General features: G+C 31.4%; 1 pseudogene; it reads right to left on the reverse strand.

Moving 5' to 3' along the window:
- Positions 1-1,112: 1,112 nt before the first annotated feature.
- LOC132185114 (serine/threonine-protein kinase STY46-like) lies at positions 1,113-9,378 on the reverse strand (annotated as a pseudogene).
- Between the last annotated feature and the right edge of the window lie 3,645 nt (positions 9,379-13,023).

Raw genomic sequence — 13,023 nt, forward strand, 5'->3', positions numbered from 1 at the left:
AAAAGACCGAATTACCATCTCCATTAATTTCGTCAATTCCAATTAACAGCAGAAGGTGGCCAGCCAAAAAAGCGTGGCCGAACCCCTGCGGAACGGAGGTAGTAATTCGGTTTTTTTCAAAATTCGAAGTACTATATTTGTCTTTTTAAAACTTAAGAAGAAAAAAATAAAAACATTAAAATTAAGTACCAAAAAAGTTATTAACCAAAAAAAATTTAAACTAATAAAAAATAAAAAATAATAAATTTAATCTAATAGCTTCTGTATTTACACATCTAGCCAGCCATTAACGCAGTGGAAAGGCTTCTAGAATCCATCAGCAAAAGATCTGAATCCACTAAGAAATACATAGAAAGTCTCTTGATAAATCATTTAATTAATAATAACTTTTCTTTACCCAAACTAGTATTGCCTTTTGCTAGCTACTTACTATACTTGGAAACCGACTGTAGCACCACTAGGCTAAAAATTGAAATCACTATACTTACTATACTTACCTTTTGTCTTCTTTTTTTTTTTTGATCTGAATCCACTAGGCTTTTTTTTTTTTTTTTGGTAAAAAAAAAAATGAAATAACTTTTAAGGGTTCAAAAAGCCAAAAAATGGCCAAGACGTATTTTTGACAAAAACTTAAAAATAAAGCTTTTGCAAAAAAAACGCGTTTTAAGTTAAAATTTCTATTTTTCAAACACAATTTCAAACATGCTCTTAATGTGATACCACTCTTGCGTTAAAATTATAATTAATCGACCAGATTAAAAGATGGGGAATACTAGGTTTTTTTAGTATTCTCTTAGTATTCTCTTAATTTCACTCTCTCGAACTTTTAATTTGATGCAATCTACTCCATTCGTTAGTTTTTGGTGTTAACTCTTAATGGAATATCAAAATATCCTTGAATTTTCATTTATTTTTTTAAAAAAATTTTAATTTGCAATTAAGGGTAAATTTAGAATTTGATAAAATTTGCAAGATTATAAAGGTTAATCCCTTTTACCATTTGTTTTAACGCCCGAGAGAGAGAGATTACATCAAATTAGGCTGAAATTAAGACTTTTTAAACTTTAGAGAGTATTCTTAAAATGTGTAAAAGTTCGGGGGGTAAAAAAAAACTAAACAGTATCTACAAGACTCTTTTGAATTTTCTTCAGAGCAGAAGTGATTGTTGCGAAGGATGGTCTACTATTAGCATCGTTATCCCATGTAGGGGTGCAAAGGCGGTTACGGTTAGCGGTTAGTGGCAATAACCGCTAACTGTAACCGCCCTAGCGGTTAGTAAATTTCACTAACCGCAACCGCTAACCGCCTAACGGTTAGCGGTTAGCGGTTAGCGAAATAGATAACCGCCCGCTAACCGCTTTTTTAAAATTGAGCTTTTTTTTTTTTGCTTTCTTTAGGGCTTTTTGAGCTTTTTTTTACCCTCATTTTTTTTTCTTATATTTTTAATATCTTATTGGGCCCAATATAATCCAAAACCCATTCCGATCATACCCCAATAATCAACAAATACACAATAAATGACCCAAAATCATTGGAAATAATTGTAAAATAGTAGGAAATCAAAAATCAAAGTAGCTCGGGAAAAACTCCAAGAAAATGAACCCAAAATCACTGACCTTGGCTGTCTAATTTGAGAAAAAAACTACCCAGTATTTTCGTTGAGCCGATCATGAGCAGCGGGTGAGTTTGAGAGAGTTGAGACTTGAGAGAGACTGCTCAGCAACTTTGAGTGATTTTGAGATTTCGTGAGATTTAAGGTTGGAAGAAAGAGATGAATATATACAGGTGCAAAACGATGTAGTTTTGCCTTCTATATAATTTTTTTTTTTTAAAAAAAAAAGGGTTGAAGGATAAAACTATTAATTATCAATGATTCGATTTTAAAAAAAAAATTGTTACTAATGGTTCAAAAAATTCAAAATTGTTCAAAAAATGGTTAATTTTTTTTTTTTTTTTTAAAAAAAATGGTTAAATTTCTTTTTCTAAAAAATGTTCAAAAAATACATTAATACTTCAATTGTAATTATAAGTGACACATTGTTGAATCTAATGTCAATTACTTAATTTGATATTATATAATCATATAGTCTCATTAAATTATATCATATGATTCACATGATTAATTATTTAAATTCTTATCATATTTACTTATAATCTTTTTTCTTTGAATTGAACTTAATATCTAATGGTAAATGGTAATGTTCAAACTCCTAAATTCTAAATTCCTAAAGTATCTAATAATGCTTTAATTAAATTGTAGACTTGTAGTTATAAATAATATATTGTTTAATTCAATTGAATCAATTGTGATTATCATTGTACATGAATCATATGATTAACTTGTAAACTTATGGCTTATGAGTTATGTCATATTATATATGTATTATTTATTATTATATAATCATATGATTTAATGATCAAGTCATCATGTGATATAATCATATCAATTACAGTGATAATATATAAATGACTAAAATTGTAATAATAATACATTAATACTTAAATTGTGTTTATAAGTAACACATTGGTCATTGTTTAATCCAATGTCAATTACTTAATTTGATATTATACGAATCATATCATCATTGTACATTAATAATATGATTAACTTGAAGTCTTGAATAAAGTATTTGAATTGTCATTGAATCATATGATTAAGTATTGATATTATACATTTATATTATTCATATGCATATGTAGACTTATATAGACTTATAACATATATAGACTTATAAGTTTATAACATACATTGAAAATAAGTCTCTAGATATTTAATTGTTGTATTAGTATGAATTGGTATACTTATGAGTTATGTCATATTATATATGTACAATTTGTTATTATATAATCAAATGATTTAATGATCAATCTCATGTGATATAATCATATAAATGATAATATAATATATTAATACTCAAATTGTGATTTAATTATTTTTTTAAAAAATTGTGATTTAATGATCAAGTGATTATGTTATATGTATAAATATTTTTATAATTATAATTATAAAAATATATTATATAAAAAGACGGTTATAGCGGTTAGGCGGTTAGCGGTTAATACGGTTAAGCGGTTAGAGCGGTTAGCGGTTAGAGCGGTTAACGGTTAGCGGGCGGTTTTTAACCGCCCGCCTTTGCACCCCTAATCCCATGAAAGGCAAATGAGGTCAATGAGCCCTCCAAGTTGACCATCGTCCTCAGGAAGCTTAGGCCTCAGGTTACCCTCTCCAACTTCCATGGCAATCTAATGTAGAAATAAGAAACAATGTAAATATTTACTCATTGCATGAAAAGAAAATAATAATTATACCGGATGCATTTGTCTTTGCGATTTCATAAATAAAAAAAATGCAATTTTAAATTAAATCGCAGAAAATAAACTATTTGAAATTGCGTTTTTTAAAATTTGCGTTTTTAAATCACAGATAATGACATATTTTTTTGAAAACGCATAATTTTAAAGACTAAATTATGCTTTTAAATAGAAAATTGTGATTCTGCCAAATGCTTAATTGCGTTTTTAAAAATCATGCATATTTTAAAATCACAACCCCAAACGGACTTATACTAATTCATCTTATTAAAAAGTATTAAATTCAGCCATTACTATATATATATAACAGAGATTCCTTTAATTAATATGGTAGAATTTTTGAAGTTGAGATGGATAAGGTTGAATAATATTTACCTGAATGGGACTGTAATCTGTCTCAATATATGGATATTCCCCACTAATGATCTCATTAAGCATGACACCAAAACTGTATACGTCGCATTTTTCATCATAGGGCTCACATCTGATTACTTCTGGTGCCATGTACACTAGTGTTCCTGAAAATATAAAAGGAATAAAAACAAAAAAACAAAAAAAAAAAAAAAAACATGTTTTTTTGGTCTAGTAAAAAGGGCGGAATGCTTTACGTATCAAACTTTGGTTACGTAGATATATAGTATTAAACCGGGATTTTATTCAAAGTAGAATATTTAATTAAAAAGTAATGTTAAAAATTACATTTTATCTCACAATTATTTCGTAATGTTATCGTGGCAGTCCTAACTAACTATCAGATCGGTCATTAATTTTTTTTCTTTTTTAAACAGTTGATCAAGTTTGTCACCCACGTTAGTATTGTGGAATAATTATAGAATAAAAATGTAATTTATAATATTATTCTTAATTGAAATGGAAGGTGAATGAGATAATATATATTATTTCATTAAAGAGTGAGACGTATAAATTATTGACATGTCAAACAGTGACACGTAAAAAAATTCTCATTTTTGACATCCATAATTTTAATTCCTGACACACGTCAATAAAGTTTAGAGACGTGTCAGATCACCTAACACGTAAAAAACACCCTTAAAAGAAAAATCATTTTTTGTAGTGTATTCAAGAGTAATGCTATATATTATATTTTTATTCCATAATTATCCTACAATACTAATATGCATGGCAATTTCAACCACTCCTGAATTAGTGAACGATAAAAATATAGTTTATAACATTACTTATGTCAGTATAAAAAAATAGTATTATAAGTGAGCGAAATAGGTGAGATTTGTTGCCTGTTTCACCGGTGAGCGCCATCTGTTGATCACTCAAGAAACGGGCATTACCAAAATCCGCCACCCTGACGTGGTTGGAATGATTGAAGAAAATGTTGCTAGGCTTGAGGTCGCGGTGAATAACCTTGGGATTCTGTTGATGCAGATACTGCATTGCTTGAGCTATCTCCAGCGCCCCCACCAAGCCTCTCTTGGATTGGAGGACACGGCACCGTTCTCTCCTTCTGTCTCTTTCCCGGTCCATGAAGCCAGTCCTTGAGTGTCATGCCCAACAACTCCGTCACCACCCACCCATGATTGGGCGGTTCAAGGCACGCGCCCAGTAGGTGGAGCACAAACGGATGGCGCTGCCGAGATAAGGTTTCCACCTCTTGAGCGAAAAAGGAGACACCATTCACATTTGAGAGAAAATAATCAGGATAAATGCACTTCACCGCAACGTCAAGTCCACGCCATGTTCCTCTGTAAATATCTGCGGTACTCCCGTGGCCTACCTTTTCTTGCAACTCAATCTGTTCCCACAGGGGTCAATCAAGAAAGTGCTCATTCACATGCGTTGTGGGTGTGTTTGTGGAACGTACTCATTGAAGAGTCGACTGACCTGATGTGGATGGATGTGCCATCCATTGAGCTTGGCTTGATCAACCATGGCCACTAAATCAGAATGCTGGTGGAGCGGGGTTGGCAGTTGAGGGCTGGGAGCATTAACGATGTCGGAGGAAAGACGAAGACTTTGCTGTCCATCATCTTTATCGTCAATAATGAGATGCAAGAATCCATTTTCTTGTGCTGACTGGAGACAGTACCTTAAATAGTCCTGTGTTCTTTCCAATCTTTTCTTGTACATCAGCCGATGTTCTTTCTGATTTTCTACCTCCTTTTCCAATTCGGCTACCTTTGTATACCAAAAAAAGCACATAATTTGTAAAAAGAAGAAATATAAATTGGGAGGAAAGCTCGAGTATTCACGTATATGGGCTTCGAAATGTTTAATTAGGGAATACATTTTTCTACTTTTTTAAAGCATTTATATTCGCTAGCATTTTAGCTATTCATCATTTAGTAAAATTTTAAATTTATCTCATAAATGAAGACTAATGTGCCTTGAAGAATTTGGATGTTGATCTACTATACGATGTTCATAAATTGGTGGCTTAATTTCGAGAAGAGAAATGGTTGACGTCAATAATTTGTCTATTTTTCTCATATTCCTTTACAAATACAATAGATCAACCATTAAATTTGTACAGTTCACTATTGACTTATGTAGGGTCTACGTAAGTCTACAAATTTAATGATTAATTTATAAAATGAGATGAGAAAAATATAAGCAAATTATTAACACCAATCATTTTTTTAGGGCAGCAAACATATATAGGATTTGATGCTATACATAGTTACATACTAGGACAAAGAAGGTTAATTAAGTTTCCTATGTAAATGGAACTCATGATGATACTTTTAAAGGTATACCATTTATCGGGTATGTTTTTGTTAATGTTTCTTTCTTTATTAATATAAATTTTAAAAATTCTCTAGCTTAGAAAAAAAAATTAGATATGTTGATTTCATTTAATGCATTTATTTATTTATTTTGTTTGGTTTGATGAATCATTCAATTAAGATTAATGTTAGATACTCACTTTTTTGTCACACTCTCATACCAATGGGCTAATATAGCAGTGCCAATTTGTTATTGCATCAACATTTATTAAAAATAAAAAATAAAAAATAAAAATTCAAGAGCTGATAAATACTACTACATCAATTCAAATCATGTTTGAAATTGTGTTAGAAAACTTAAAAAGTAGTTTTAGTACCTAAAAAGTTGTGCTAAACAAAAAGCTAACACATTTGGTAAAAAAATTTAAAGCACTTCTTTGTTTATTTATTTTTTTCACTATAATGGTCAAAACGCATTTCTGGAAAAAAATTTAAAAATGAAGTTGTTCATAAAAAGCTATTTTTTACCTTAAAAACTTCATTTTTCAATACAATTCCAAACCCGCTCTCATAAAATGAAAGAGCGGAATAAATATAATCACTAGATGAGAAAAGTAGACTACGATCAGGCTCAAGAACGGATGACCACCTAAAGGTGGACCAACCTGAGATGCATAAAAGCCCAATCTCCATGATGTTATTGTCATTTGTCATTGAGCTTGGGCTTAGTTTTGACCCCTCCCCACTTCACCTTAAAAAAAAAATGGTGCTCCTAAAAAAAATAAAAAATCACACTTTAATTTTATTGGATTGAAGATTGAGGTGACAGTCCTTATCGGTCTTTATTAAAATGATAAAAAATAATAATAATAATAAAATTAAAAAAAAAAAGTGGATGAACAGTGCCACTTCAATCTAGTAAAATGGGGTGGGATTGGGTGTGATTTTTTTTTTCTTTTTTTTTTAAAAAACATGTTTGGGCTTAATTCTATATTTTTATTTCACAACTATTCTACAATACTGAAGTAACAGTCTTAATTAACTCTTAAAGTGTGAGAATGTGAGTGGGAGAGTGGGAGTTTGCCTTGCATTTTTCTTATGAGATGCTATGAAATAAAAATGTTAAGGGTGCATTTGACGTTGCGATTTTATAGATAAAAAATGGGATTTTAAACCAAATCGCAAAAAAGTGATTGTTTAGGTTTACGTTTTTAAAAAATCGCAATTTGAAAAACATAATAAATCTGCGTTTTCAAATCTTGATGCTTTTTTGAAAACACACAATTTTAAAAATTAAACTACGATTTTAAAGGTTAAACTATGATTTTGCGTTTTTAAAAATCATGTTTTCAAATCTTACATTTTAAAATTGCTATCACACCTTTTGAAATTGCAAACGCAAGCAAACGCAAACGAACCCGAATAAAAGAGAGACATGGTGTTGCCAAAATGGACAACAGTGAAGACCCGACCCATGAACCCTAACAAGGGGATATCTCTGAATGAGTATGAAGATTATGGAATTTCAATTCAAGTAATATGCCTATGCCGGCATCCATTTCACACCCCCCTAACTACTTCCCCAGCTATTAATTTGTCAGGCAAGCTGCCAAAATGTAAGAAACTTTTTGTCTGATTCCGGTGACATAAAATGGTCAAGGAAATTCAAGTCACCTAAATGATCACAGGGAGTTTGCCACCATTGTCAGTGATGTAAAAAAGGCTTAAATTTTGCTCTGTTTTAGGCTTTTAGCCACCTTCCACATAATGGTGCAATTGGGTGAACTACTCCTTCTGTAGCCTATTGAGTAGATAAAAAAGCAAAGAATACTGTAGAGATTATTAGGGTTTTTTAACTGACAACTAACTGCTAACCGCTTAACCGTCTTAACCGCTAACCGTTTTTTTATATAATATATTTTTATAATTATAATTATAAGAATATTTATACATATAGCATAATCAATTTATTATTAAATCACAATTTTTTTTTTTTTGAGATGATTAAATTAAAATTTTAGTATTAATATATTATCACTATAATTTATATGATTATATCACATGATCAATTGATTTGATGATATAATAACAAATTATACATATATAATATGACATAACTCGTAAGTCATAAGCATGCAAGTTCATACTAATACAACAATTAAGTATCTAGAGACTTAATTTCAATGTATGTTATAAACTTATAAGTCTATATATATATGTTATAAATTATAACTATACCTATATGCATATAAATAATATAAATGTATAAGATTAATACTTAATCATATGATTCAATAACAATTCAAATACTTTATTCAAGTTAATCATATTAAATTTTAACAGGTTATGATTTATATTTAAGGAATTTTTTTAAAAGTACAAGTAAATGTAAATTTGGGGTCAAATATTTTTGATTTTTCAATATGGGTTCTTTTTATAGCAATTTGGCCCAAGAATACACTAAAAATGCAAAAAACAAATGAGGGAAAAATGCTACAGTGATCCCAAAAAAAAAAGGCCAAAACTGAAAATTGATTATATGTTTATCTTGAGAAAGTCCAAAAAGATAAAAATAAAAAATAAAATAAAATAAAACTCAAAAAAAGTGGTTATAGTGGGTGGTTACATGTTTTACTAACCGCGGTGGTTAATAGCTAACCGCTAACTACTAAGCGGTTACGATTGCGATTAGTAAAATTTAATAACCGCTAAGGCGGTACGTTATGTTTAGCGGTTTTTGCTAATAACCGTTAACCGTAACCGCATTGACACCTCTAAGTAATTAATTACGTTGGCGCCTTTTCTTCCATTCCATTCTAATCATTTGAAAGGCAGCAATTAATTGGGTCAAATTGATCGGAAAAGTGACTCAAAATAGTGTCTAATTTGCAAAATGATCATAAACTTTTTTTTTTGAACCAACATATACTAGCTTGGTAAGTACGTTTTCTTTTAAAGGATTCAGGTTGTAATTATAGGCTTCAAATATGTGGAACCCCAAAACATTGGCTGTCTATTTAATAATAATAATAAGTGTAATTGTATATGATCATAAATTTATAATAGTAATAATAATGATATGTATAGTATTGATTCATTCGTCTAATTAGCTAGCTACTATATATATACTGTGATCCAAATAAATTACCTGCAGCACCAATTTGGAAATGAGCTGCTGGTGGGCGTGGTGGGGAGATTGGTTTGTGGAGACAATAGAGCCCATGCACATGCAGTCGTTGATGAGTCCCCTACAAAATCTACCTGATGATCCTTGCTTCGCTGCAGCTGGAGGCCTGAATATGGTGGCGGCGGCAGCGGCCTTCTTCTGCTGAGAGGTACTACTAGTACTACTGCCTCCGATGTTCATCATTATATATCCTGATGATCAGGAACCAGCTGAGAGTGTTCATCTTAAATCAAATTAATGTACTGGTGCTTATAATATATGTGCACCTTTTGTTGCTTACTGCTGCAAACGACATCTAGGGCGGATTTTGTGATGAGCTTTCCAAATACGTGACAAGCATATATGCCATAACGCCAATCCGGCACCTCAGGAATTTCATATTTAAGCCAAGATATATACATATGGAATTGTTATGAAAAAAAAATAAATGTATGGCTTTTTTTTTTTTTTTCTTCCTTTTAAATACAAACGTCTATGTTAGTACGTCGATATAATATGTGTTAAATTCTTTTATATATTATATATGCAGGAAGGATAGAACGATATATGCTTGTATTACATGTTTTTTTTATTTTAAGTTTTCCCATTAAAATTAAATTAATTTTGAGAACGATTGTTACAAAGATGTAATTTTTGTTAAGCTAGAACCTAGCCTTACGTTACGTACATTATTAAATAACAGGCGACACTTTCTATGACATTTCCGACATTTATCTGAGGAGAACAACTAATGGGAACAACATTTGGGCTGGCTTAGAATTAGATGGATAAAATTGCACGTTGATATATATATATATATATATCAGCAGTAAATGATCTTGCAGTGTTCATTCTCAAATCTCAAGCAAATGATTTTTGAACCCTTTCTGGGTTAGAAACTTAGCAAATTTCATTGTAAGTTCTAGTATATATCAACCGGCAGTCCTTTTATTAACAACGATGTTTTGTTTGTTGCAACCGTCTAAAACGTGCCATTTGAAAAATGCTAATTAGCGTTTGATAAGATTTGCGAAAGAGTGTTGTTGTTGATAGTACGTGTCAATTAAGCTTCAAGGGTTAGAATCATAATAGTGATCTCCAAAGGATGAAAATTAATCGTGAAGATTCTTTTATTTAATTTGTCCAAATCGATCGATCATAGTTCTGTTTGTTGCCACTTTCGTAAGATTCTTTTTGTGTAGAGCAATTAAATATGATTATCTTAATTTCTCCCAGCCTAGCTACTTTGTAGGAGAAAGGGAAAGCTGCTGACAAGTCTTATGGAAACTCACCTTGGGATCGCCCATCACATACCTCTGGCTTTTACTAGCAAAGCAAAAGTGGAAACTGGTGGTCCATCTCTCTAACCAGTGTCTGGTTTTGAGTGTGATCGTATCTTTGACGTACAACTTTTACGTGGTTTCTCCAAGTTTGAATGAGAACATGAACCTTATTCCCATCACCACACATTGATTTTTGTACTCAATCATTCAAACAAGATTAAGTGTCATTTCTTTAAGACAATCGATCTTGCTGCAATAATTAATATTGTCTTTGCCAGCAACGTTTCGAGAAGGTTGTGGTATTTTTGTTGGTTAATTTGTTTCTTATTATTAATATTATTATGTTGTGGTTGGTTTTATGTAAAATCTTAAAATGAAATTGTCCTATAAGTTCTTGAGTTGCGTCGATCCTTACAACAAATAAGGGTCTAACTTTCAAACTTCGAGTTTTAACTCCACTTTATCATGCCACATTGGCAATTAAGTCCCAAAAAAAAAAAAAAAATAGAAGAAAAAAAAAAAGGTAAGATTAACCCTACATCCCTACAGAAGAGGACGTAGAGGTAGCTCCACCCTTATAGAGAGGGGGTTGATGGGAAGTGTGGAGACCCCGCCTACCTTCGCCGGCATATATAGAAATTGATCCACTCGTATAGAGGGGTTTGTGTATTTAACAATCTTCTTCCCCCTCAAACAATATTCTTCTCATCATTGCTAGACTGGATTGGAATCAAATATTTTTAACTCTGTTCAAACTAGATAAATTGAATAAGCTGTTCAGAGCACCAAGAAAGATTAGAGAAATGATCTTCTAAAAGAATTTGATACCAATCTACTCATCTAAGTTATCTAACCTGTTAAACTTCATTATAAATCTCACAACAAACCATTTGTCAACACTGCCAATCATAAAAGCCCCCATTAAAAAAAGTTTAAGATTGTGGTCTACCAACATTTACCGAATAAGTTACAAATCCACCACCACCTTAAACAAAAACAGGTTTGATTTGTTTTTTCAGTTTTTAATGGGATGATCATGTTGGTTTTTGACTAGAGAAAAAGATTCTTCGAAGTGGGTCTTCTCTTTAACATTTAACAACAGTCTGCATGCTTGTCACGTAGTAATCTTATATTATTATATAATTAGCTCGGTTTTTTTAATGAACATGTTAATAATATATTGATAGGCCATTATTAGGTCTACTAACGATGAACGGCCGTAGGGATTTCTTTTCTATATTTGCTTAAGCATGTCCATTTTTTAACCATGTTTCAACTCTTTCATCGTCAAGAATCTACGGCGCCATTTGATTTCACCATGGAGTTAACTGCAATTTGGTTGCCTTGGTGAGGCCCGCAAGAGACTTAATTCAAAGCAAAAGGGAATTTGAGAATGAGAAATGCTTCTTTGCATTTTAGAGTACTCTATTTTGCCAAAAAAGAACAACAATGATAGATGAAATGGAAATGTACGCGAGATATACATTAGAATGTGAAAAAGCATTTCTCTTAGAGAATTACTCATAGGTAATGAGTAAATCAAACTGTACACAATCAAGATCGGGTGGCTTGATGCACCATATACCTAGCATATTGTACTAGGATGCAATATCTCTTATTTAGGTCATTTATATCAAATAAACAGTTCAAATCCTAAAAAGTAAAGAAAATAATAATAACTGTTGGAGTAGCCGAACCATCTCCCTTTGCCACAAGAGTACTGTTCAACCACCTTCATTAGTTGGCTCGTTAATTTGAGAGTGACCAAATCACTCATTTTGGCCAAAGAAGGGTAGTTCAGTCACCATTAAACAGGCCACCGAAGATGGTCAAACCACCCCAAAAAGGTTGGCGATTTGGCCACCCCAAATCGGCCGGTCAAATTACCCCTTATATGTTTATTTATCATCCTTGCCTTTATTGCCTTATATGTACACATCTTCTTTTCTTAGTTAATGTCATATTGTACTATTTCCCATTATACTATTTTCATAGTTAATATCATATATATATTTCTAGTCCTTGCCTTATTTCTACACATGTTATTTTTATAGTTCATTTCATATTATACTATTTATTTCCCATTATAAATTATCGATCTGAGGTGGCCTAACCCTAGCTACCAATTTCTCGAATTACTCAAGCTTTTAGTACCATTTACGAGCAGAGGTCTTATAAAAGAATGCCTTGGAGTAGAAGGTTTTTTTATTTTGGGGACCCCAGCATCTTGCTTGAATGAGCCCATATTCTGATTATTCTCTTCTAACTCTGTACACTACAATATGTATTACATTAACTTTTGAACTACCAAAAAGGAAGAAAAATAAATGAATAAATTTATAGAGGGAAAGAGAATCTGTACTGCCTAAAATTGTATATACATTATATGAAGAGAATATTTTAATAGCTTTTATAAAATTAGGGCTAATTCTAACCAAATTCTCTTGTTTTTACGTACATATCATTATTATCTTCCTAATTCCTCAACTTTCAACCGCACTACCACTCCAAATAAATTATTGAGGAGGCTTTTGGAGAGATAGACACCCAGAACAATGAATTA

This window comes from Corylus avellana, chromosome ca6 (assembly GCF_901000735.1).
Source record: "Corylus avellana chromosome ca6, CavTom2PMs-1.0".
In the NCBI taxonomy this organism is placed as follows: domain Eukaryota; kingdom Viridiplantae; phylum Streptophyta; class Magnoliopsida; order Fagales; family Betulaceae; genus Corylus; species Corylus avellana.